This window comes from Odocoileus virginianus, chromosome 2 (assembly GCF_023699985.2).
Source record: "Odocoileus virginianus isolate 20LAN1187 ecotype Illinois chromosome 2, Ovbor_1.2, whole genome shotgun sequence".
NCBI lineage: Eukaryota > Metazoa > Chordata > Mammalia > Artiodactyla > Cervidae > Odocoileus > Odocoileus virginianus.
This window is the reverse complement of record NC_069675.1, coordinates 85,075,272-85,097,977: the sequence shown is the minus strand read 5'-3', so window position 1 is coordinate 85,097,977 and position 22,706 is coordinate 85,075,272. Positions and strand designations below refer to the sequence as shown.

At 40.2% G+C, this 22,706-nt stretch overlaps 1 long non-coding RNA gene across 8 annotated transcripts; it reads left to right on the top strand.

Moving 5' to 3' along the window:
- The first annotated feature begins 431 nt into the window (after positions 1–431).
- Positions 432–12,796, top strand: LOC139030184 (uncharacterized). 8 transcript variants are annotated; one of them, XR_011482469.1, is made up of 6 exons: positions 432–653; positions 4,730–5,087; positions 5,507–5,601; positions 7,751–9,754; positions 11,339–11,453; positions 12,402–12,796. It is a non-coding gene; the product is annotated as an uncharacterized lncRNA (long non-coding RNA). The 8 variants fall into 8 exon arrangements; XR_011482468.1 differs by having other exon boundaries at positions 11,567–12,796; XR_011482464.1 differs by having other exon boundaries at positions 5,507–5,588; positions 11,339–12,796.
- Positions 12,797–22,706: the final 9,910 nt, after the last annotated feature.

The window sequence follows — 22,706 nt, the reverse complement described above, 5'->3', positions numbered from 1 at the left end:
CTTAACTTTCCAAGGGCCAATATTTGCACATACACACATACATACATATAATCTCTTTTAAAACTAGCAATAATTTTCAACTTTCAAGCAAAGGTCCTTTGTCTTAATCTGGACTTGGGAAAGAAGTATTCTTTTCAAAGAGAAGGTACCCACAGAAATGCAGCTCTGACCCCTAGGAACAGAGCCTTCCACATTCTTACTCACAGCAGTTTAAATCCATTCCAGAAGAGAGTCTTTAATCTGCATTTTCATATACAAAGGTCCTTGGGGTGGTTTTCCCAGAAGAAAGGAACAGTCTTCATCAAAGTCTGGCATCCACCTGGTAGGAAGCACAGACCTGTTTGCAAATTTTAAAGAGAAAGAATTGCTATCTGTCTTTTCATCTGGGTTCAAAGATCTCGAGGTTCCATTCTCAACTAGGTCGTCTTGTCAACTGTAACCAGTGTGGAGGAAAGAGTGGGTGGTTGCACTTGAGGCAAGCTCATTGCTTCACAACAGGTGATCCAGTGGCCAAGCCTCTGTGCATTCTAGCACCAACTTACCCCTCTGCTCACCCTCACTCTGCTACATGGATGGAAGAGAAGGTGGTAAGCAGGGAGATTTAACCGTGGATGAACTAGAAGATCCTCCTCCCACACTGAGCCTGTGGTCAGGTAAAGAAAGGCACCTGTCGAAGGAGAAAAGGTGTGGACTGAGACCTTGGCCCGAGGTCTGGAGAGAATGGGATTTAGCAGAGAAGGTGGTGATGTCAGCCGGTGGGGCAATGTTGAGGGGAGGTGGCCAAGCATCCAAGTGGGGCTGGAAGCTACAGCTCAGGGCACAGTGTCTGCTCCCACTGGTTGACTTGTTGTTCCTGATCCTTCAGGATTCCTGGTGCAAACTCCAGAATGAACAGAGGCAGCGTTGCTGGCTTCCTTCACAGCAGCCTCCTCCCAGATTAAGAACGGTTCTTAGGAGCCTGTTTCCCTGTTGACACGATTGGTAATGACCACAGGGAGTCATCTTTTGGGGAGTGGAGGGGGCCTGGTGTCTCCAGGCCTCCTTTCTAGAATCCCACATGGATAGCTGTATTCACAGCACAAGCTGCACTCATAGCCCCACACTTACAGGCTATTGAGGGCAAAGATCCCCAAGACACCTGTTGGCCATTAAACACTGAGGACTTCTGCTCTTCACATAGACCTCGATTTCTCCTTGTTTGGGCTACTTGTTTGGTATATTAGTTTATCATTTTTTTTTTTTCTCCTAAACTACTCAAGTAGGGGACCGCTATTGAATTCCTCCATTTGGGTTTGGAGAGCTTGTCCTTTTGGCTGGAATCAGGCTGTGTTTCAGATCTTTGATGGATCAGCACCCTCTCCTTCATCCTTTTCATCATCCATTACTCCTCCCAGGATTCACTTAACATCTTCCTAGTTCTTTTTACTGTTACTGGGGTGGTTGTGAGTATGATGGAGAAACAGCATCCTCAGCTAGGTACTGAGAAAGAAAAGGAAGTAGCCACTAGCTAGGGGGGGAGTTGTGGACACCAACATTCCTAGCAAGGCCCTTCAGCCCCTTACTTCTCCCTCTACATAATATAAAGCACTTTGATATGTAGCATCTCATTTTATCCTGTGAGGATAAGTGAGGTAGAATTTTCTATTGTCCTCACAGTACCAATGGAGAAACTGAGGCCTAAAGAGGCTAAGGAAGTTAAGTAAACCAGACATCTAGAAAGACTAGACTTGGAGTCACATGTCTCTGGAGACTCACTCTATCTTCCTGCTCCACGTTGCACCCAACAGACAAAGTAGTAGAGACAGTGGTGTTGGGAGATTAATATTTCCACATCAGCAACTTTGTGAAAAACCCTCTCCTGTGTACTTTTTACTTCTACAGTGTCAGTCAATCCTCGCCAAAATATGGCCTATTTCTTGAACCCCCTGCCCTTACAGACTTTAAGAATTAAGACTCAATAGGAGGGTGTGACAAGCCACTTCAACATTCTTGCCTGGAGAATCCCACGGACAGCGGAGCTTGGTGGGCTACAGTCCACAGGGTCTCGGAGAGTCAGACCTGACCGAAGCAACTAGGCACACACATGCAGGTCAGAGCAACTTATCCAAGGGCACATTGTAGGTTTAGAGTCGAGAAGCCCCAGCCCTGCTTCCCCCTTCTTCCCGTATCACCTGCCCAGGAGGCAGTCGAGTTCAAGGCCCCAGGGAGCGGTTCCAAGGGGAAGGGCGGCAGGAGTCCAAGGCTCCCACCAGGCGCAGATGGGGCAGCTGTCCCAGAGAAAATGGGCTTGACCCTGGCAGCCTTCCAGCTCTGACAGCTACGTCTCCTGGGGGGTCAGGGTTGGAGAGAAAGAGCACAATCACTGCTTATTTCCTGGCTGGCTGCAAGAACAGGGCCTCACAAATTGATTTCACCTAAAGGCGGCAGGAGGGATGAATGTCTAGAGGGGCGTGCCTCTCTCTGTCCCGAGGGGCGTCCTCCGGGCAGGGGTGGGTGGCTCCTGACCTCAGTTGACCACCGTTAAAGGCATCCCTGGCTGAGCCTCAGATTTGGCTGAGAGCTCCGCAGAGCAGAGCTCCTGATATTAAAGGTACTGATGTTAATCAATTAAGCGAAAAGGAGTCTTGATGAAACCTGCCCCCACCCCGCCCCAGCCCTCGTCCTTCTCTCCTCCTTCCCTCCCCCTGCCATCACCGTAGCTTGTCATCTTGCTTCCTAGTGGTTCCTGAGTTGCCACCACACCGAGTGTGATTCACAAAAACCGTGTGTTTAACAAGCCACGGCGATACCTATAATGAGAGAGAGGGTGGGGGCGGGGAGACGGCACACTTCACCATCTCCATCTAGATGAGGAGCAAACAAAGAGATAATTATAAACTGTTTCTCTTATTGTTGCTCTCGCATTAGACATGTGCGTCTCTCTCTCTCCCTCTCTCTCTCTCTCTCTTTTTTTTTTCTCTCCACTGAAAAGTAATTCTGTTGTGGAGATGGTACCAGGTGCACGGGGTGACCTCACACACACCAAATCGGGAGCTGACATCCATCACACTTTGAAATTTTGGATTTCATCATTTCCTGATCTTTCTAAAGGGATCACAGCACCTGGCCCTCACAGCTGTAGTTCATTTAGAAAGCAATTTAAAAACCGAGAAAAAAGCAAATGACATCTTGCTGTCTCAGCCTTGTCATTAAGTGCAGCAGAATGGCCTTCATTTATGAGGCACATGGCTAAGAATTAATATCTTTCAGGGCTTTCTCGAGCAGAGATTACAAAAGGTTTGAAAGACCACTAAATAATTAGTGGTATGACTGAGGCAAGCAAAAAAAAGGGGAGGGGGGAGAAATCCCTCTTTTTCGTTCTGCGGAAGATGATCAGAAATTACACTGGCTTGAGTGTAGCCTAACGTTGGGAGTCATCATCGCAGCATCCTTTAGGGACCACATTCTGGGCTTCCCTTAGCTTTCTTGCCCTCGCAGTATACTCATTACTCCCCAGGGATGTGCGTTTTACTTCCCCAGATACTGAACATCAGTCAGAAGTAAAAAATTAGTAATTCTTTTTCAAATGCTTTCTGTAATGGCTGGGCACAGCCTGAGGGTAGACGCTCTAACCATTTTCAAGTCACCTGACAGATATCCCTATTCCATCCTTTCCCAGATTGCAAGCCCCTTTAGACCAGGTTTAAGAGAAATATTAGTCCTCTAGAAAGCCAGCACAAGATGGAATGGCACCAGATAATAATATTAATGTTCCCGTTTTTCCAAAATCTTCCATTCTTAGCCAGCTGAAATTTGAAAAACTGCTTCCTGCTCTGGATCTCATTTTTCTTAGACAGCAAAACCAATGGTTGAAAGACAAGATTTCTGGAATCCTTTGGAAAGCTAAGATTCCAGTATACTGAGCTGGATTTCCAAGAACCACTCAGTCAGCTCAAAAGTTTGGCAGGCACAACTCTAGGTAGGGGATCTCAGTTCCAGACCTCAGGCAGAGAATAGAGTGCTAACTTGCTTTTGAAACTGGGTCTTGTTTTTAAAATTAATGATTTATTGGGCTTCCCTGGTGGCTCAGAGGTTAAAGCGCCTGCCTGCAATGCGGGAGACCTGGGTTCGATCCCTGGGTTGGGAAGATTCCCTGGAGAAGGAAATGGCAACCCACTCCAATATTCTTGCCTGGAGAATCCCATGGACAGAGAGCCTGGTGGGCTACAGTCCATGGGGTTGCAAAGAGTTGGACACGACTGAGCGACTTCACTTTCTTTACAATATGGTGCATGGTGTTCTTCCATGATCTGTAAGGTTCCTCATCACTCTTCAAGGTGGGCATAACTATTCTCTTTTTAAAGTCATTGAAACTGAGGTTCAGCCAGCTTCAATAACATGCCAAGCGAGTAGGAGGTAAATTTCAACCTGAGATTCCTCGGTCAAACCCTGGAGTTATCCGATCCCTCCCCTACTCTCACCCGCACCCCACGTTCTGATGCTTCTTTTGCGTAATTGGTTTTTAGCTAACCAAGATGGAATTGTCCTGGCAAGTAGGTGTTTCCCAACATTCGTTAAAAGCTTATGGGCTCCTAAATGCATGAGGACATCTGCTGCAAGAGAAAAAAAGAATACTTACTGCTCACATCGTTCTAGAAACTTGCATGCATTTAGGTGATGCCCATGAATTACACCAATGAATTCTCACAACAACATAAAGTGGGTTTTATAATCCATCTTTTATTAGCAGGAGACCCAGCTGAGAGTCCCTTGAGCTGCAAGATCAAACCAGTCCATCCTAAAGGAAATCAGTCCTGAATATTCATTGGAAGAACTAATTCTGAAGCTGAAACTCCAACAATTTGGCCACCTGATGTGAAGAACTGACTCATTGGAAAGACCCTGATGCCAGGAAAGATTAAAGGCAGGAGGAGAAGGGGATGACAGTGGATGAGATGGTTGGATAGCATGACTGACTCAATGGACATGAGTTTCAGCATGCTCTGGGAGTTGTTGATGGACAAGGAGGCCTGGCGTGCTGCAGCCCATGGGGTTGCAAAGAGTTGGACATGACTGAGCTATGGAACTGAACTGAATTGAAGGCTAAGGTAGGTTAAATAGCTACCTAGCATAAACCATGGGCTTCCGAGGTGGTTCTAGTGGTAAAGAATCTGACTGCCAATGCAGGAGATGTTAGAGATATGGATTCTATCCTTATGTTGGGAAGATCCCGTGGAGGAGGGCATGGCAACCCACTCTAGTATTCTTGCCTGGAGAATCCCATGGACAAAAGTGCCTTGTGGGCTACAGTCCACAGAGTTGCAAAGAATTGGAAGAGTTTGGGTCCCGGCTCACTTGCATGGGACCTGCAGTGTCTACTGTGTAGGGCGGCATGTCTCCTCCCTACTGGGGTTGCCGTTGGCCATGTGACTAAATCGAGCCAGCATGTCCTATTCCTCATTCAAGACATAGCTTAAACCCATTTTGTGTTTCCCTCAGTTTTCTGGTACCTTCTCTCTGTCAACAGGTAACATGTTCCCATGTGACTGCTTCTCAAGCTGGGGCCCACCAACAAGATGTGCAGAGTGGAATGCAGACAAACCACAGAGGTCACTCAGCAATGTAACCATGAACTGATTCATTTTCTGTGGGAGTTCGCCTGTTGCTCAGTGGTTAGGATCATGGGCTTTCACTGCCTGACCCACGTTCAACCCCTAGTGGGGGAACTGAGATTGATCCCACAAGCTGCACAGACCAAAAAAAAAAAAAAAAAAAAACAGTAAAACAAAAAACAACCAAAAAAAAGTAATTTTTTGTAAAGCACACACTTTATTATTATTATTATTGCAACAAAACCCAGTGAAACCCAGCTAGTATGTTTGATCAGTGTCTTAAGTCAGGGGCTGCTTCTGCACTGATGTTATTCAAAGTACACATTAAGTTATGACTGGCCTGCAGTGCTATATAAAACTACAACTGGACATTGTCAGCAAATTGAAAAAAATATAGAGTACAAAATAAAACGTAAGGACTGCTAGATTCCATGGCAGATGAGTCCTTGGTCTTCACGTGAGACATAAAAGGATCATCTACCTGGAAAGCAGATTTCTCCAAACAAGATACATAGCCATGACTTTAAGAGATACACAGATACGCGGTGGCTTCCTAAAGAGAGAGGATATTGGCACTAATTCATCTCCTGCTTGGAGACTGTAGTCAACTCAGACTTTAAATACCTACCACACAGAGAGCTCTTGTTCTTTCTTTCTTATTTATTTTTCTATGTATTTATTTATGTTTAAAGGAATCAGTTGGGTAATTTTAGGATAACCATAAAGAGATGCCAAGAAAAGAGCCACTGGTTAGGAGGGTGCTTATCAAAGAGTCTATATATACTTTAAAACTGAAAGTTGCTCAATTGTGCCTGACTCTTTGTGACCCCCTAGACCTTACAGTGCATGGAACTTTCCAGGCCAGAATACTGGAATGGGAAGCCTTTCCCTTCTCCAGGGGATCTACCCAACCCAGGGATCGAACCCAGGTCTCCCACATTGCAGGCAGATTCTTTACCAGCTGAGCCACAGGGAAGCCCAGGAATACTGGAGTGGGTAGCCTATCGCTTCTCCAGTGGATTTTTACTGACCCAGGAATCGAACCAGGGTCTCATGAATTGCAGGTGAATTCTTTACCAACTGAGCTATGAGGGAGTTCAGTCAAAAGTATATCCAGTTTTATAAGGGTAAAATCTTGTGTGTAGAGTGACTGGCTGCATCTGTTTACCTAGGAGTGAGGGGTTTCCTGGAGCGTGTGACTTTCTGTAAGAAATCCAGTAGAGTCCCAGGTAAAAAGGGATGTTTGGTCAGCATGTGTAGTGTGCAAGTCTTTTTATTGCCATGTTCTTCTTAGGGGACTTCCCAGTTGATGCTAGTGGTAAAGAACCCATATGCCAGCATAAGAGACATAAGAAATGTAGGTTTGATCCCTGGGTTGAGAAGATCCCCTGTTAGAGGGCACGGTAACCCACTCCAGTTTCTTGCTTGGAGAATCCCATGGACAGAGTAGCCTGGCAGACTATAGTCCAAAGGGTCCCAAAGAGTTGGACATGACTGAAGTGACTGAGCTTCAGTGCTCACATGCATTCTTAGAAGTACCCCTGGATCTTTATATTGTTTATGGAGCTCAAGCACTTCCTCATCTGTGAAGACTTCCTTACTCTGACTGTCTTCTAGAATTGTAGTAAGTTTGTTCTCAGAATGTAGGAAAGCTCTCTGAATCCCAGCATTCACTCAAAGGTTAGTATTTGCTTTCTATTTTGTTAGTTCTTCTGTGCTGTTTATCATATAGCAAGCTTCTTAGTGATAGCAGAATAAGGATTCTGATGTATTAACTCAGTAGCTGGATGTTAGAACTTCAAGGTGAACTTGAAGGATTTCTCATCTCTGAACAATTAAGTCAGGATATCCAGTGATGAAGCTGGAACTTTGAACTTCATAATTTTGTTTTTTTGATGTCTGTTTTTTGTTTTGTTTTAAGCTTTGCAGGGGATTCTAATGCATACCTACAGTTAAGAGACACTAATATGGCTCAACTCTCTAATAAAGACAATGGCAAACAAGCTTTATTAAACAAAACTAACTATCTCACATCAGATTTTTATAAATTGCCAGCAGCATTTTTTAGATGAAGAGAAAATGAAGATATTAAGCTGTCTAATCCCTATTCTTTTGGCATAATTTGTAAGTAGATCTATGCATTTATCCATCCATTTTAGCTCCTGTCCAGACTGGATGAGGCACAAGCTGGAATCAAGATTTCTAGGAGAAATATGAATAACCTCAGATACAGAGATGACACCACACTTATGGCAGAAAGTGAAGAACTAAAGAGCCTCTTCATGAGAGTGAAAGGGGAGAGTGAAAAAGCTGGCTTAAAACTCAACATTCAGAAAACTAAGATCATGGCATCTGGTCCCATCACTTCATGGCAAATAGATGGGGAAACAATGGAAACAGTGAGAGACTTTATTTTTTGGGCTTCAAAATCACCACAGATGGTGACAGAAGCCATGAAATTAAAAAATGCTTATCCCTTGGAAGAAAAGTTATGACTAGACCAGAGAGCATATTAAAAAGCAGAGACATTACTTTGCCAGCAAAGGTCCATCTAGTCAAAGCTATGGCTTTTCCAATAGTCATGTACAGATGTGAGAGTTGGACTATAAAGAAAGCTGAGAACTGAAGAATTGATGCTTTTGAACTGTGGTATTGGAGAAGACTCTTGAGAGTCCCTTGGACTGCAAAAGGTTCCAACCAGTCCATCCTGAAGGAAATCAGTCCTGAATATTCATTGGAAGGACTAATGCTGAAACTGAAACTCCAATACTTTGGCCACCTGATGTGAAGAACTGACTCATTTGAAAGACCCTGATGCTGGGAAAGATTGAAGGCAGGAGGAGAAGGGGATGACAGAGGACGAGATGGTTGGATGGCATCACTGACTCAGTGGACATGAGTTTGAGTAAACTCTGGGAGCTGATGATGGACAGGGAGGCCTGGCGTGCTGCAGTCCATGAGGTTGCAAAGAGTTGGACATGAGTGATTGAAATGAACTGAACTGAACTGAGACTGTATTTCCATTCCTCCTTCCTACTTCTCTCTTGTTAACCCTCTCCCCAAGCTAGGGCATGTCCTTGAGAAGAGGTGGCCTGTCATGGACAATAGGATTGTTGCAAGTTGTTGAGTCAAATGTGTTGTTTATATTTTGGTAGCATCTCTTTTTACTCCTGAAACTGTCATAACCACATCTTGGACAGTGGAGTATGATCACAGTTCAGGTGCAGCAAACCTCTCAGGAGTATTACATACAGAACTCGTCACTGTAGGCACCGTGGCTGGCTACAGATAGGCCAAGCACTGATTGCCTTAGCTCTCTGGCAGACCAGGCAGGGTATGGCAGGGAAGGGCCTCCTATCCTGTCCTATCAGCAGCTCTCCTTCCTTTGCGATGTAAAACACATGGTCACTTTCTACATACACCATGAGATGGAAAGTTTTGCAATATAATAAAAGTATTCTATATAATCTTTCTCAATGTTTTTTCTCTTCCTGCCAGTAGTATTAGCCCTCATCATATTAATACTTTCCGCAGAACCTAGTAGTCTTCCAAGCACTGTAAACAGTGTTTTCTCTTACATTATTTTATTTAATTTTCAAAGAAGGCCTGTTGGATTTGTTTTAAAGAGTAGAAAAGAGAAGATCAGATATTAAGTATTGGTCCCAAATAACTGAATTAGTAAGGTAAATATGTCATATAAAGCCACCTGTTTTTGTTTGTCTTTTACCTATAACATAACTTTTAAATTTGCCTTGTTATCAGCTTCATGGTCAAACTAATGCCTTTGATTTAAAAGAGATATGACTTTTCTGGTCTTAGGGATGACTTTTCAGCCTCTATTCCTCTCTTGAAAGCCAGAATTAGTATCTAGAGAAGAGAATTTAAAGAATCAAATATCTGACATGTGCAGTAAGTGATAATGTGGCAGGCCTGGGTTTCCCAAAACTTTGACATTGTAAACAACTTCAGGACTGACCCTTGACCAGCTCCCAGCCCTCGGAAAACCCTGCCCGATAAGGGTGTCTTTGTTTACCTGAGGTTTGGAGCCATGCTGTGTCAGTTTGACATCCAACAGACAGGAGTCTGTGTAACCGACATCAGTCACACAGCACTGCCTGCCTACAAGATGGACTCCACTGAAAACCCTAGACAGCAAGGCTTGGGTAAGTTTCCCTGGTTGGCGACACGTCACTAGTGTTGCCTCACGTTGTTGTTGAAAGAATTAAATGCCATCTATGCAGCTTCCACTAGCAGAAAGTAACTGGAAGCGTGTACCTGGATCCTCCTAGATGCGGCCATATGTGGCCTTTTCTTTTGCTCGTGTTAATCTGTATTCTTTCACTATAATAAACCGTAACCACGAGAGCAACATCTTTTCTGAGTTCTGGGCATTTTTCTAGCAAATCATCTAACCCGACAGTAGTCTTGGGCATCTCTAACAATTAGAGCTATTTGGGAACATGCATGTTAAGAAACCCTGAGGATTTACAAGTGTCTGTTACTGCCCTCCATGCTAAGAACAGGGTCAAACGTCAGCTACAGTTTCAATTACAGACTTTATAAATATGTTCCTTAAAAGAGAAAGGGAAAAAATGACCTTGTGTAAAAAGCTAGAAGAAAATGCTCAATCAGTGTGTAATCAAGTACTTAATTGTGTGGTAGTACCTATCCTTGCTGTGGCATTACAAGAAAATACTGGAAATATGGTGGTCAAGTCATTTTTCTCTTACCATTAATACCCTTGAACTAATGCAATCTTTTCAAGGGCATTTGCTCAGGAGTAGATTAATGTTCACATGCTTGGAAGATAAATGGGGCTACTGACATACTCTTATTAGATTTTTTTTTCCCTAGCAGCCACTAAAAAGCTGCCAATTTAATAGAACTAAGAGATTTTTCTTTAAAAAGATAGTTTTTGAAAATCATTAGAAAATCAAACCATTCTCACTAATCAGTTTTTTCCCTTTTCGCTTTGCTTAAAAGAAGGAAAATGTGTCATAAAAACATCCATGACTTCCTCTGTTCACAAAGCAGCTCACTTTGTGGGTTGTTTTGTTTTTTGTGGGTTTAGTTGCTAAGCCATATCTGACTCTTTTGAGTCTTTTGTGACCCCATGGACTGTAGCTGGACAGGCTCCTCTGTCCATGGGTTGGTGACACCTTAGTTCTAGCTTTTAGAGTTTACGTTTGAGAATGAATTTTTACAATCTACCTCATAGTGATCTTTAAAAACAAAATGACTTGTGTAGCATAAGAAGGCAATAAATGGCTGAACTAACAATATTAATGATGACTTTTTAAAAATATTTTTCAATTATATTTTATCCTTGAAAAACAAGAATGTCGACTTAAGAAATAGTACAATACTTGAACACTGCCCTTTTATTTTCACCCCCAAGCTGTGTTCATCATAAAAATAAACATTATTCCAGGTTCACAAATACTTTAAATAAAAATACAGCAGACAGGAATTAGGAAATGGGCTTGCAGAGACATTAAGCCTTTTCTCTTTTCTGATTTTTTTGTAGTTTTCAGGAAGGTCTTTCTTGAAAGGGAAGAGAGAAAAATCTTTCCCATAATGCACATATCCAAAGATACTAATACATCAGAAAAAGGAAAATAAGGTCTTAGGAGATCTAATGAATGTGACTCTATTCATGGAATGGATGGAAGCTGCAACTGCATATTTTTAAACAGATTGTCTTCACAAGCCAAGATAATAGCTAATGGAGGACTGTGTTGATACAGAAGTTAGAGATGTGAAGCAAGTTGACCACGGGATGGCATGCAGACACATGGACCATGGGATAGCAGCCTTATCAATATCCGCATAAGGAGAGGGTGACGAGTGACATTCACCAAGGTAACTCTCAAACCATTCGGTCAGTTATTTCTTAGCCTTATAAAGAGCAGACAAATTTCAGAGTTGTGTTTCCTTTAAATGGGGCATGTGCTTGTTCCCCTCTCTTTCCTCAGGCTGTTGTATTCTGCTGGTGTAGCAGCAGACACCTCCGATGGCCAATGCTGGGAGACCCACATCACCATGGTTACCTCCAGGGCTCCTTTCTTTGACAAAACAGTCGATACACTCCTGAAAAACCTCCTATTGAATCTAACTAAGGAGGGGAAATGACACATAGCATTTTTTACTATCCCAAGTTGCACATTGTATGTTTTTGAATATACCTTGGAAATAGGACTATACTACAACATGGAACTGAGTTGAACTGTAACATTTGAGAGGTGGAAAAATGTCACATGTCTGAATAAATGCTTTCTATTGTCTACATTCCCTTATTTACATATGTCCTTTAATATCAATATTTAATATTTCTTTAATATTTTCTTTGACGATATGATCTGTTCAAAGTGGAATCTAAGAACTCTTCTAATGCTTTCAGGGATTAGGAGTTATTGTGGTTTTTTAATTTAATTTTTTATTAAAATCTGTCTGTGTTAACTTCTGCTGCACAAAAAAGTGATTCAGTTATGCGTATATACCCATTTGTTTTTATATTCTTTTCCATTATGTTTTATCTCAGGATACTGAGTATAGTTTCCTGTGTTATACAGTAGGACCTTTTTGTTTATCCATTCTATTTGTAACAGTTCGCATCTGCTAAACCCAAATTCCTAATCCATCCTTCCCCTGCCCTCTCGGTAAGGGCAAGTTTGTTCTCTGAGTCTGAGAGTGTTTCTGTTTCTTAGATAGGTTCATTTGTATCATATTTCACATAGTAATGATGTTCGTTTTCCTGCCTTGATAGAGGTCCAGATTTCTGCAGTGGTTTATCATCTTCTCCCTTCACAGGATACCAGTTTCTTCTTGTTCTCTGAAGGTCAAGATGTGCTTTCCTCTCAGGGCCATTGCCATTTGTATGTCTTCTGTTTTTCAGCCCATTTTGTAATCTTTGGAGGAAAAACTATGTTGCAAATTATATTTGTGTCCTCAATGTGTCTAAATCAGTGCCTCTTATATAATGGGCATTCAACAATTATTTATAGGCTGAATGATTAAATGAAGAATATCAGTGATGTCATTAGTGAATAGAAAGGTCTATTCCATTAACTTTGATATATTTCAGCAAATGATTCATATTTACTGAGACAACAAAGTGGTTGATAGTCACATGCTTGGAAGGGATTAATTCTGGTGACTTTTTCAAATGGAAATTTTCTAAGTGTCAATAAATAGCATTTACATTATTTGTTGTGCTCTACAATTTCATCAAGATAATAAAATATTGTTTCGTTATAAAAAAGACTGGATGAAACTAGCCTGGGTGGTGTCCAAACCATCTGTTTAGGTCCAGAAAAACACTTGTAGGGAATAAATATGTCTGAAATGAGCTCGTGACTTCTAGATTTGAAGCCTTAAGTACAGAACTCAAAAAGAGTCCTCAAATGACAACTCTCAGAGATGCCTACCAAGAAGTAAAACAGGCACATTACCATTGCCAGTCAGATGAATTTGCCAAGAAAACCAAAACATTGACATGTAGGTCATGGATGGAATCCCATTCTTTCACAGGTACTGGGTCGTAACCACAAATCTGGAATCTTCACCTAAGGGAGTTCGTGATGAGCTCAAGCACCCAAGTCCCTCTCCATGGTGCTGAGCCCACCATCAAGCATGAATTTTGAGCTTCTAAAGGGTGAGCAGGAAAAATTTTTTTAATGATCACTTGATCAGACATTTCCCACTGTGTAAGTTGTTGGTGATAGAGTAGTGAACTAGACCAACTTGATTATCCCCTCAGTGGAGATTTTTGTAGAATAAGGATAGACTGTGAAATCAAATCTAGATTTTAATCTGATGACTTCTACCTAAGATCTGAGCAAACAGATAGGCTCTGGGAGAGATTGATAAGGTACTTATATCAGAGAGAATAATGCAATAAGAACAGCAAAATTTATATAATCTCTGCTAAAAGGATACCACTAGGATGCAGGCAAGGTTAGGAATATGTGTGGTCAAGGAGGAAAGAAAATTGTGATGAAGATCAGAGCCACGTAGACAGTGAAGACATAATTACTCAAGGAAATTAAATTTGCTTAGATCCTCTGAAGAATGAAAATGGTTCTCTACCTATTCAAAGACAAGGAAAAATATTATCTTAGCCCTGTTAAAACAAATGCAAGAAAATCTTCAATAGTTTCTAAAAGCTTTTTTTCCGTAACGAAAATTAATCCTTAATTCACAACCTGCCAGCTACATACAAATAAACTGTATTCCAAATGCTTTAAAAATCACTATATATTTCTATCATTTCTTTTTAGATTCCACATCTAAGGGATGTAATATGATATTTCTCCTTCTCTCTCTGACTCACTTCACTAGGTATGACACAAACTAGATCGATCCATGCTGTTGCAAATGGCCTTATTTCATTGTCTTAATGACTAATACAAATGAACCTACTTACAAAACAGAGATTCCCAGACTTAGAGTACGAATTTAGGGTTGCCGAAGGGAAGGGATAACTAGAGACTTTGGGAAGGTCATGTACCCACTGTTGTATTTAAAATGGATAACCAGCAAAGACCTATTGTATGGAACTCTGCTCAGTGTTAGGTCAGTCTGGAAGGGAGGTAGAATTAGGGGAAAAATAGATACATGTATATGTATGGCTGAGTCCCTTCATTGTTCACCTGAAACTATCACAATATTGCTAATTGGCTATACCCCAATTCACAATGTTTTTGGTGTTAAATTTTCTAAAGAAATAAATGTTTTAAATCACCACACAAATAAAAACTTGAAAAAATAAACACTGTTGTGCAATCAGACTGAGAAAAAACCATTTTTTTCCTTGTGTATTTCAAGTTCTTAGCTCCTGAAAAAAGTTTTGAGAGCAAAGGCAAGACAGCCAGCCGTGGTAATCCAGATTTACTTTTTCCAGTAACAGAAATCAGAGGAGAGTTTTTCTATTCAGGCTGTAGATGACCACAGCTATCATGTTGGTGTCAGGCGATTTTTACAAACCAGCTGACTTGTTCTTTGAGGTATTCCTTCCACAGAAATTCACTAATTATTATGGGACACTCATAGGATCCAAATGAGCAAGGTCTGCTAGACTGTGAATGCTAGACAAAATGCATTCTGCTAGCTTGGGAAGCCCCATGCTCTGCCCTCATGGGACTTCCAGTCACAAGGAGCAAAGAAGATAAGCAATGAATGGACTTTTATGCTAAAAACATGTATAGAAACCAAACAGGTGGTATGAGAGCCAGAAATGGGATGGAGCAAGCTTCTTCCTCAAGGAGAAAATGAATGTGCAAATTCCCAAGAGACTGATTCCTTTGAGGATATGCAAAATGCATCACAAGTAAAGAAGACCAGAGAGAATCAGCATGATTCCAGACAGGATTTATTTTCCTGCTCAGTCTGGGCTCTCACAGAGCTCTGCAAGGCTTTAGAACAACACTTGTCAACAGGAGTCCTGCAGCTTAATGTGAATCGAAACCTTTCTAATCTACTTTCTGGGACAGAAACATTGAAAATAATAAAATAAAGCAAACCATAATTTTGACATGATATTAAGTGAAAACAGTATACGAATGTTTCAAATAGAGTATGTTTCAGTGCAATAGCCTAAGATATGCAGATGATAGCCACTCTAAGATTTTATTTTCTTGGACTCTAGAATTACCATGGACGGTGACTGCAGCCACAAAATTAAAAGATGCTCACTCCCTGGAAGAAATGCCATGACAAACCTAGACAGCGTATTAAAAAGCAGAGACATCACTTTGCTGACAAAGGTCCATATAATCAAAGCTATGCTTTTTTCCAGTAGTCATGTATGGATGTGACAGTTGGACTAGAAAGAAAGTTAAAGGCTGAAAAATTGATGCTTTCAAACTGTGGTGCTGGAGAAGACTCCTGAGAGTCCCTTGGACTGCAGGGAGATTAAACCAGTCCATCCTAAAGGAAATCAATCTTGAATATTCATTGGAAGGACTGATGCTGAAGCTGAAGCTCCAATACTTTGGCCACCTGATGAGAGCTGACTCATTGGAAAACATCCCGAGGCTGGGAAAGGTTGAGGGCAGGAGGAGAAGGGAGAGACAGAAGATGAGATAGTTGGAAAGCATCACTGACTCAATGAATATGAGTTTGAATAAGCTCTGGGGGAGATGGTGAAGGACAGGGAAGTCGGGTGTGCTGCAGTCCATGGGGTCGCAAGAGTCAGATATGACTTAGCAATTGAACAACAAAAGTGTAAAGAACAACGTTTGTGTCAGCAAAAGTTCTGGAAAGAGGTAAAACAATATGCTTATAGTTGTATTGTCCTATTGTTAACAGAGTGAATGATTTCCATAAATGATCTTTCCTTTTCACTTATGTATGACTTTATTTTTTTAATTTAAATATTTTTAGATATTAATGTACAGGGTTGCATTAATTGCAATCATTGGTTTAGGACATCACCATTTGTTCATGCATGGTTCATCATTTTTGTTTAGTTTGTTGAATAAGATAAAGCACAGCCAATAATCCAGTAACAAAAGCAAAACATTAGCACCTGATGAATAACCTACATTTGATCATCATTTCCCCTCCTACCTCTTTGCCTTCATCACTCTAGGTAACCATTTCTTTTGTCTCAGGGTGATCATTATTTTTTTCCTTTCTTTTTACATAACTCTCTTGCTTCTCTAGACACTACTACCGTGTGGTTTTAAAAATCATAGTTGTTTTAACTTCATGATGAATGGACTCTTTTGAAACCTCTCTTTGCATTTACTATTATTATGCTTAGGTTTATCCTTAAAGGTTGATTATACTCCCAATTATACTCCACAGAATCTGGTTGATTATATACCAGACTTAACTCAGGTCCTGCCCTCTTGGTTCACTACTTCTATCTAGATCTCTGATGTCATCAGGAATATTTAACGCACATTCCACACATGTCTTCTGTGGTTCACAGGCAAATGCTTTTCTTGAGTGTATGTCTAGAATTGCTGGAACATAGACTAAGGAATGTTTAACTTTGCATGAACATACTAAACTGCCTTCTAAAATGGTTGCTCCTCTCTCCATTCAATGTGAGATTTTTTTTTCCCTAATATAATTGATACTGTAGGGGATTCCATTTTGGTTTTAATTTTCATTTATTTGGTAATTAATGAATTGGCCACCTTTTCTTTTCTATGGAATGTCTGTTCAACTTTTTAAAAGTATTTTCCTTTCTTCAAAAGTTATCTGTACCTTCTTTACTGATTTTTAGGAGTTAGTTCTTTTTACATAGTTGATGCTAATTTTTAAGTTTTGTGTTTTACACATTTCTTCTTGCAGCTGACAATGTTTCTTTTCTTATTATTTTAGGGCAATGTTTTGATAAGGTTCATTTTAGTACAGTTAATTAATATTTGTTTAATAGGCAACTTATTTTACTTTGTTTTAGACTGGAATATCTAAATAATGCTAACTTGCACATTTTACTGAAAGACAAGCATTAAAAAATCTGCCTGCAATGCAGGATACTCATGTTCAATTCCTGAGTCGGGAAGAGCCTCTGGAGAAGGAAATGGCAACCCATGGACAGTATTCTTGCCTGGGAAATCCCATGGACAGAGGAACCTCTTGGAGTATGGTCCATAGGGTCACAAAAGAGTCAGACACAACTGAGCACACAGACACATTTTAGTAATAGTTAGAAGAATTTTTCTCTGTTAGTGAAAATAGCATCTAAACCTTCTGAAGTTAAATTTTGTTTATTGTGTGAAGATATTCAATTTCATCTTATTTTTACAATTTAATGTATTAACCAAATTCTTCTTTCCCAATGATCTCAGGCACTACTTCTTTCATATATAAATTTTCAGACATGTATAAGCTTCTCAAGAGACTGTCTGATTGATGCATTGGTCAAATTGCTATCAGTACATTGACACATAATTTTTCACATATATTTTAGAATTTAGTTTTAAAGTTTAAAAGGACAACTTTTCTGGAATTCTGTTTGAAAATATAAAGAGAATTGATATCAGCAGCATTGAGGCTTTAACTACATGAATTTATCTATTTATTTAATATATAATTTTTTCAGCAATGTCTAATAGATTTTAAGTGCAACTGGCACTTATTTTTAAAATTCGCCCCTATGTTTCATATTTTTATTCTATCCTAAATGGTATTGCTTTTTTTAAAAAATTCTGTTTCTAATTGCTTGTTGCTAGTATGTACAATGACAACAGATTTTTGTATCACACCTTTATCTTGAATAATCTCACTAATTCATTTACTAGTTCTAGTAGTTTTTTGTTTATTTTTGTAGATTTTGTATAATTTAGCAGATTAACTCAGAGGGGTTTATTGTTGTTTGCTTTATACAGATGATTATGTTAACTACAAAGAAAAACAGTTCTACTCTTTCCTTTCTAATTCCCAGTATAGTATCAAATTGAAGTGAGGAGAGCAGAAAACATTATTATCTTCTTGATCTTAGGGGAAAAGAAGTGTCCAGTATTTCACTATTAAGCATGATGTTAGCTATATTTTTAAAATATAGTTTTAGAAGCTCCAATAAATTTTCTAAAGTTTTCTTATATTTTTAGTCATTTCAGAAATTTTGTGATGAACTGATGTTGGGTTTTTGTCAAATGCATTTTTTTACATTTATTGAGTTAATCATATGTGTTTTTGTCTATTCTGTTAATGTGAAGAATTGCATTGATTGATTTTTAAGTGTTAAACCAACTTTGCATTTAGCCATTTGCATTATATTTTTGGTAGATTTTACTTGCTAATATTTTATTGAGGTATCATATCTATATCTATGAAAGTTATTGGTATATAGATTTTGTTTAATAATGCAGTTTTTTATTAGATGTAGATAGGTGCAACCATATTTCTTTTAATGTATATCATTCCACCTTCCATGCCTTTGTTCACAAATTGTGTCAAAACGAACAAAAGGAAGCATTGTGTTTTATATCAATTGTATTGTGATAAACATTTTATTGTGCATCTTTTCATTGCTTGGATTCGATATTATATTTATGAACTATCCTTATATATATATATACACACACACACAAAGGCCATAAGACTTTGCTGACAAAGGTCTGTCTAGTCAAAGCTATGGCTTTTCCAGTAGTCATGTATGGATGTGAGAGTTGGACTATAAAGAAAGCTAAGCACCAAAGAATTGATGGTTTTGAACTGTGGTGTTGGAGAAGACTCTTGAGAGTCCTTGGACTGCAAGGAGATCCAACCAGTCCATCCTAAAGGAAATCAGTCCTGAATATTCATTGGAAAGACTGATGCTGAAGCTGAAACTCCAATACTTTGGCCACCTGATGGGAAGAACTGACTCACAGAAAAGACCCTGATGCTGGGAAAGATTGACAATGGGAGGAGAAGGGGACAACAGAGGATGAAATGGTTCGATGGCATCACTGACTCGATGGACATAAGTTTAAGCAAGCTCTGGGAGTTGGTGATGTGGACAGGGAGGCCTGGTGTGTTGCAGTCCATGAGGTTTCAGAGTTGGACATGACTGAGTGACTGAGCTGATATATATACATATAATTCCTTCTTTCTCATTCATACACTGTACTTGATAATATGCATATACCATACCATGTTTATCCTTTCTCTTTCACCTTTTAAGTTGATTCCAAAACGAAAGGTGACGTGAGAGTCATTCAGTCATGTCCAACTCTTTGCAATACTATGGGCTGTAGCTCCCCAGGCTTCTCTGTCAATGGAGATTCTCCAGGCAAGAATATTGGAGGGAGTTGCAGTCCCTTTTCCAGGGTATCTTCCTGACCCAGGAATTGAACCTGGGTCTCCAACACTGAAGGCTTTTTCTTTATCATCTGAGCCACAGGGGATGACCTAAAGGGAGGGGATATATGTATCATCATGACTGACTTGCATTGCTATATGGCAGAAACCAACACAATATTGTAAAAATTAAAAATAATAAATAAAAACTAGTATGTTAAAAAAAAAGAGTTATAGGCAATCAAGTGCTGATGAAAATGAGGAAACAGCCTCACGTACTGTAGTGAGAATATAATGTAGTTTTTATGTCACTTACAGAGGCACGTGAACCCATCACCCAAGTCTAATATGGATGTTGAGACTGATGTGTGACACAAACACAGAGGTGGCACAATTTTCTGTCTCTTGGTTTTACTCTCTGATTTTAAATAGAGAAGTCTTATTTTAACAGTATTACTTAGCTTCTACCTTTTAAAAATCTCTTTACAAACTTTTCAAGTGTTGGACAACTGATTTTCATTAAAAACTCTGGAGGACAGCAGAATTGAAATGACTTGCCCCATTTATGAATGGAGAAGCTGCTAAACAGAATTTTTTAAATATTCCACATCTCACAACTAGTAAGTGAGACCTTCTGGTTCTTAATTCAGTGTTATTTCCATCAACAAGTTTGGATTATTTCAACCTATCTACAGACTGCAAGATGTAAGGTCAAAGGAAGATAAGAAGCTGACATGAAACTTCTGAGTTTTCTGAAACATTTCTAGCTCACAAGTTTAACACATCTTTAAATTCCCAGATAAAATCAGACTTGACCTGTCAGTTCAGTTCAGTTCAGTCACTCAGTCATGTCTGACTTTGCGACGCCATGAACTGCAGCATGCCAGGCCTCCCTGTCCATCTCCAACTCCCGGAGTTTACTCAAACTCATGTCCATTGAGTCGGTGATGCCATCCAACCATCTGATCCTCTGTCGTCCCCTTCTCCTCCCATCTTCCCAGCATCAGGGTCTTTTCTTGAGTCAGTTCTTCCATCAGGTAGCCAAAGTATTGGAGTTTCAGCTTCAGCATCTGTCCTTCCAATGAATAATCAGCACTGATTTCCTTTAGGATGGACTGGTTGGATCTCCTTGCAATCCAAGGGACTCTCAAGAGTCTTCTCCAACACCACAGTTCAAAAGCATCAATTCTTCAGCGCTCAACTTTCTTTCTTTTTTTTTTTTTCCCCAGCTTTCTTTATAACCCAACTCTCACATCCATATGTGACTACTGGAAAAACTATAGCTTTGACTAGATAGATCTTTGTTGGAAAGTAATGTCTCTGCTTTTTAATATGCTGCCTAGGTTAGTCATAACTTTTCTTCCCAGCAGCAAGCGTCTTTTAATGTCATGGCTGCGGTCAACATCTTCAGTGATTTTGGATCCCTGATGGTCGTTTAAATGGAGAACTTCATGTCTTGTATCACCTGGTGACTTACCTATTCAACCAGTACAAAAGACTTAGAAGTTTCTCTAAATATTATATTTTAGTAAATTTCTCAGTGAATTTGGAAGCAATCAGTGGTCAGCAGCAACTTCAAGTTATTAGTCTTCTTCTTAAAAAGAGTTTTAAATGTGTGAGAGTAGATTGAGAGCAAAACTGAAGGAAAGAATAGCATTAACATTCACGAACAGTCAGGAGCTTTGAATGCATTAAACTAATTTCAGCCACCAGTCCTATCTGGTAGTTCTCTTTATCTTCTTTTTACAGAGAAGGGTCACATTTTTCCAAAGTGGTAGGTCAATGATATACTACTTGGTCACTTTAACACCATATCTGGATTATGTTGTTCTTTCCTCAGATTTCTGTGTCATGATGCACTACTGAGATTTCTAAAGAAATATTTAATAAATAACAAAACCATCAGCAGCTTCCACCAAATTCTGTTCTTTTAGGACTGATTAATAGTAATAAACTGATTGAGTAAGAAGAAAAGTAGAAATAGCTGAAATTCAACTACTTAAAATGTGTCAGAGACTGTGGTGGAATTTATACACATATTTATCATTAAATCCCTACTGAACTTCATGGAGAAGGTACTGATTTTATCTTCATTTTACAAATGAGAAAATGGAGCTTTAGAGATTAAGCAATGTTTTGAAGGTTGCACAGCCAGCGGTAACAGGAATGGATTCAACCTGAAGCCAGCTGACTCCTAAGCCTTTGTTTTCACACAAGCATATATTAGTAAAAGATGGTATCATGTGTGAATGTAAAGTAATCCTCCACATTCCAGGCTTTGTAACAAACATTTTAAACTAATTCTGCTTTAACAAGTGGACATTCAGAGCATTGGGGTTTCTTAGACCAGCGGTCCTCAACCTCAGGCCATGGACCGCACCGCCTGTCAGATCAGCAGCAGCATTAGAAATAAAGCATACAAGAAAAGCGTGTGCTTTAATCATCCCTAAACCACTCCCCACCGTTGGTCCCCGGAAAAATTGTCTTCTGTGAAACTGGTCCACCAAAAAATTGGTGACTGCTGGACTAGACTTCTTTTCTGCTGCTGCTAAGTCGCTTCAGTCGTGTCCAACTCTGTGAGACCCCATAGACGGCAGCCCACCAGGCTCCCCCGTCCCTGGGATTCTCCCGGCAAGAACTCTGAAGTGGGTTGCCATTTCTTTCTCCAATAGACTTCTGTTCTGGTACAGCTTAAATTTTAGTGAAGGAGAGATGGAAAAATAAATAAATAACTGAATAAGCGTTTCAGGTAGTGATACCTGCTTTCAACATAAGGCAGGGTAATGTGCCAGTGAGTGACTGCAGCTTTGACATTTCAGCCGTGACCAGAATGACGCAGGGAGTCAGCCGTGTAAAGTTCTGAGGACAGAGAGATGAAACCAAGGGCATAGCAAGTGCAGAATGCCAACAGTGGGTCGTCCAAGCTTGGGGAGTGTGTGAGGGAAACCGATGCCCCAGACCAGCTGGATGCCAGAGCAAATTAAAGTGAGTAGCACTGAGCACTCAGAGGCAGACAGGTTTTCCGTATTATAGACTCTTCCAGGCAAGGTGAGGAGCTCAAAGCTAATTCTAACAGGAGGCCTTTGGGAGATTTGAAATGGGAGATGTATGAAAAATCCACTTGGCCTTTAAAAATACCGATTTGTGTGTATATGGAGTATGGACTGTCGAATGTTAAACATGGAGTCAGGTGCACCACTAAGCCCTGATGCTGGGAAAGACTGAAGGAGGGAGGAGAAGGGGATGACAGAGGATGAAAGTTGGATGGCATCACCGACTTAATGGACATGAGTTTGAATAAACTCCGGAGCTGGTGATGGACAGGGAGGCCTGGTGTGCTGCAGTCCATGGGGTCACAAAGAGTAGGCCACGACC